This window comes from Canis lupus, chromosome 22 (genome assembly GCF_011100685.1).
Source record: "Canis lupus familiaris isolate Mischka breed German Shepherd chromosome 22, alternate assembly UU_Cfam_GSD_1.0, whole genome shotgun sequence".
NCBI classification, from domain to species: domain Eukaryota; kingdom Metazoa; phylum Chordata; class Mammalia; order Carnivora; family Canidae; genus Canis; species Canis lupus.
Genome location: NC_049243.1, coordinates 36,185,025 through 36,190,235, shown reverse-complemented (window position 1 = coordinate 36,190,235; position 5,211 = coordinate 36,185,025). Strand labels below are relative to the sequence as shown.

The 5,211-nt window shown below is 43.3% G+C and overlaps 1 pseudogene; it reads right to left on the bottom strand.

The window, feature by feature from the left end:
- Nucleotides 1-2,260: 2,260 nt before the first annotated feature.
- LOC100684683 lies at nt 2,261-4,011 on the bottom strand (annotated as a pseudogene).
- Nucleotides 4,012-5,211: the final 1,200 nt, after the last annotated feature.

Genomic DNA, 5,211 nt, shown 5'->3' with positions numbered 1-5,211 from the left:
TTATTATTTACTTACAGTAAATTATTAAAGTTCAAATTTTACTGGTTTTGTAAGTCCTCAAAGCAATAAACATCCCTGGTATTATTATATGTAGTTATCATTGTATAAGATTATAGGGGATGATTCTTTTTTGTTTTGTTTTGTTAAAGAATTCATTTATTTATTCATGAGAGACACAAAGAGAGAGGAAGAGACATAGGCAGACAGAGAAGCAGACTCTCTGTGGGGCGTCCGATGAGACACACGTTACCAGGACTCTGTGATCACTACCTGAGCCAAAGGCAGATGCTCAACCACTGAGCCACGCAGGTGCCCCAATAGGGGATGATTATCAATGAGATTCTTGTATGTCTATATATTTTGTGAAAAAACATTAATGACTATATTGAAAGATATTTGTATAGTAAAAGGACTTGGAAGTTAGAGATAGTGTCTTCTTCTGGGATGGAAGGCAGATGTGTTTCCTAACCAGGATTATAATACAGTATCTTCCTTCAGCGCAAAGATTAGACAGTTACCCCTTCACAAACAGTTATCCTCTTTATAACACTGGGGTTTCCTGTGATCAGGATTCTCCACCTGTAACACAAACCACCACATATGAAACATCCGGTGACCCTTCCTCTGAATCTCCCACTATGGGAACTAGGTGATAAGAGAAAGCAGACACAAAAATTAAGTTCATACTGCCTACCATGCTTTTGTCCTTGACGCAGGAGTCACCAGTCTCCTGCTAACATCTATGAAACTGTGGCAAGCTAAATTGTTTGGTTGATTAAGGCAAAATCTCATACCGTCCAAAATTTTTTTAGTGATTTTCAAATAAATGCTTTTCTTTTCTTTTCTTTCTTTCTTATTTTTTTTCTTTTTGCAAGAGTACTTCTAGACACAAAACTTGGGCTCCTTTTATGACAAATAATTATAGATTTTACCTATTTTTCTAATAAAGGATCTAGCAAACCTTAAAATTTTGTGTATAGTCAGAAAAACATTAGAAATGCACACACATATACATGTTAATACTTATTACTTCAAAAAATCATATATCTTTAAAAAGAAATAATCATAATTAAGGAACTGTACATATGCCTATCTTTCATATTCTCAAGCAACTGTACTAATTTGAAAAAAAAAAAAAAAGTTGAAAGCCAAAAGAAGCATTTTTGCTTTTCGATCATTTATTTAAAAACTTACAGTGCTAAAGTAATTTGATTCACTGTATAGATTCTTATTCATAAGTCAATTTATGAATAAGAATAAAATCATTATAAAGCTATTTTGCTTATCTTGATGTTGTAAATCAAAGCCACATACATGTATATATGTATAAAATATATAATATGGGAGAATCTGCATTTTTAAAATATTTGCAGGTTTTAAGAAAGAATGCATGTTTCATTTTCATAATGTAATTCAGAGGTATGTTATAAAAGTTGCATATTTCATTTCCAAAACCTCCACTTTTAAGTAAGTAAAGTATTTTATAATACAATGTATCTGCAACAAGAAAAAAACTATAGGAATTCTGTATGTCACAATTAAAATATTATGAAGATAAATATATTTTATTTTATATTTTATTTTGGGAAAATATGTGAAAAATAATTTATTTCAGCACAGTATGATACATGGGTGTGGCAACAAGTAAAAACAGATTGATATAAATATACTAAATCCTAGTTTATCAATTATTAAAATGATACAAGTCTTCCGTTTTATTATGAAGTTTATAAAGAAAAGGACTTACACTATACACAAAAAGATTTCTTTCCAAGAGCTATAGAGTGGAGAAAGGGAAAAGCCAAATATTTGATTTAAAAGGTGGTGTTGAGGAACATGATCTGGCCAGCCAGCCCATCCCTTATTAGGAGGCCCCTGTCGGCTTCGTTGTGACCTATAAATAGACATTCCATTTCTAAAGCAATCCTTCATTCCTGAAGGACCTCGTTATTTTTTCACTGACACATGCTTTTATCTTTGCGGTCCCAGGTCCCACTTCCAAAGCTTCTCATGTTGACAGAAGGAAGTGGGGCTTTTGTTCTACCTCTCTTCTGCCCTCGAGGTGGTTTTCCAGGAGGGGTTGGCATTTATCCGTCTTCTCGGCGGACAGACATTCTGAGATCAGATCTTAAGCCCTGAAAACTTCTAAAACAGGAAGTACCTAGGAAAACCTATCCTCTCGCCTCTCCTCTGGGTTTCCCCTGCCCTGCCACCCACTTACACTGTGTGGTGGCTCAGCTCTGTGAAGAAGCACTCGGCTTGATGTGTCTTCTCAAGTGGAGGAAGCAGAGTCTCCCATGATTTCAGGGAATTCAATGTCCTTGGTCACAGTTGCATGTTGTCTTGAATCCAGTCTAGGTAATCAGTAACCTTGGTATATATACCTGGAACATCTTTCTGTCCACAGCCAATGTCCCAGCTGATGATGCCAACCAAGGTCATGCGGTTGTCTTTCATGCACGCCAAGGGGCCACCCGAGTCACCCTGGCAGGCATCGTGCAGGTTGGCTTGGTTTCCACCGCTCCGTGTGTCTCCGGCACACAGCATATCGTCCGTCATGGTTTTGTTAGACAACTGCCGCGATGTGCAGCGGCTAGATGGGCACAGCCTCACATGAGCCTCCTTCAGCCGCTCAGAACAGAAAGGAGAAGACGCGTGGTGCTTGCCGCCGCCAGACGGCTCACATTCTGTCCAGTGCCGGGGCAGCTGCAGGTGGGCCTCGGGGAGACAGGCGGTGCGGACAGCATCGCTCTCCTGGGCACAGGTGTAGCGAATCCGACTGCAGTTTCAGCAGCGCGATACCGTTGTTGTAAGTGTCGTCATCAGATTCCTATGGATGATGTACTTTTCTACTTCAGATTTCTGCTCCTCCTCTCCAGGGACCTCTCCGTATGTTCTGCCCAAGAGCACCTTCAGGTGGTGGGGAGGATACCTCTCCTGGAAGCAGTGCGCGGCAGACTGGACCCAGCAGGAGCTGATCAGTATCCCCCCCCCCCCCCCACACACACACACACAAACAAACAACAACAAAACACCTCTCTCCTGGTGGCCTCCTGCTCTTGACAAAGAGAGCGGCCTGCCAGGGGTGAGAGGTGATGTCTGCGCAGAGCCCTCCCCTAACTGCTTGTAGTGTCTCAGACCACAGGTGGGGCACTGGGGCACGTCACAGCGTTCCCGCTCAACTTGCGGTCCTTCAGCACATGGCACCACGGCTTGGCATCCCCATCTGGGTTCCGACAGTAATTGTGGTTGCCCAGGCCCAGTTGTATAGAACTTGCCTGCGAGGACCCTGGAATTCCACGGGAGGCAGGAGGTACCAGATGTAGTGAGGCTGTAGGTGCCACGTATGCTGACCCTTTTCCAAAGTAGCAGTCCTTCCCCCCCCCCCCCCCCCTCGGGGCAGGCCGGCGTGCTGCAGAACTCCGTGCTGTACTTCCCTGCCTGGAACACGTAGCACCAGGGCCTTGAGTCCCCATCAGGGTTTCTGCAGTAATTGTGATTCCTGAGCCCAGCCGGATGGCGTTGGGCTTCAGGGCCAGCGCCCTGCTGTTCCAGTTGGCACACTCGGCGCCGCTCTCCGCCGTGCTCCACGTGCCCCTGGAGGTGATGCCCTGGTCCTTGTAGCAGGTGGCACCGGCCTCTATTTCGCAGCGTTTCCCCCAGGAACCCTTCAGGACACTGGCACACGAAATCCGCGAAATACACAGCCTGCCGGCATGTCCCGCCGTTGAAGCACCCGGGCCCGCCGCAGCCTGTGACGCGCACCGGGTGGCCCCGCGGCCGGCCGCCCGCGCACCTGCAGGCCTCCACGCGGTTGCCCCGGGGCCGGCCGCGGCCACGACTCCTTCGGCCCGAACAGCGTCGGGGGCTTCTCGTCTCTGCAGCTCCCTCTCTGTAGGATCTGCTCCTCTTCTGAATGGTGTGTGGATCTCCCGGCTGGGCAAGGTGCGGGAGGGCTGCTCCACAAAGCAGCAGCAGCATGCACAGCAGCTCTCTCCTTATTGTATTCATTGTTCCTTCAGTGTCCCTTAAATTCGCCACCGCTTGCCTTCCTCGCCTCCCTGGGAGAGCCGATACATATATATTTAATATCTATTAGCTATTATTTATACTAAATTATGTGTGATTTTTAAAGTTTTTCTATTCTTTTCATTATGCTTGTGTATTTTTTATTAATTACAGCCAAACAAACAAAAATTATCTCTTGCCAGCCTAAAACGTCATATACTTTTTATAATTTACAAAAGAGTTAAAGATAATCATTTGCTAATTTATTTTCTTGTTATTGAAATAGGCAGAGAACTGATTACACTGTGAAACTTCCTAGAAGTATCCAAGAATAATGAATTTATTTTTTTTTTAATTTTATTTTTTATTCATGAGGGACGCAGAGAGATAGGCAGAGGCATAGGCAGAATGAGAAGCAGGCTCCCTATGGGGAGCCGGATGAGTGACTCGATCCCAGGACCCCGGGATCAGGGCCTAAGCCAAAGGCAGACGCTCAACCACTGAACCACCCAGGCGTCCCAAGAATAATAATTTAAATAGGATGGAACAACTTTAAACTTTTGTGAAAGAAATATTTATTTGATGGGGGTTATATGTTTCTGTCTCTAACTTGCTCAGAGGTAATCTGAGCAAGTCTCTATTATAAAAAATAGGGATACTATACAGTATAGGTTATTTTTCATACTCATAAACCAGATGTTAAGAAAGTCATAAATCACCTACATGCAGAGGGTACAATTAAAAAGGAAAGGAGAAGATCCTGAAGTTAATCTACTTTAGAATCTACTTTAGTCAATAAACATACGTATACTTTAATTTTATGTTATTGGAAATAAAAACTTAATATGCTGACACTAGCAAATTTAGACTTTTTTATAAAGATTTTATTTATTTGAGAGAGAGAGAGCGTGAGCGGACTGGAGGGGAGCAGCAGAGGCTGAGGTGGAAGTTGACTCCCCAATGAGCAGGGAGCCCCATGTGGCTAGATCCCAGGACCCACCTCCCCTCCATCATGAGATCATGACCTGAGCTGAAGGCAGATGCTTAACCAATTGAGCCACCCAGGTGTCCCTAGATTTTAAAAAGTTTTTACCAATGTAAGTAGTGAGGAAAGACTGCCATTATTTTTTTCCAGGTTTATTAAGGTATAATTGGGAAATAAAAATTGTGTATATTTAAGGTATTGAACATGATGCTTTGATA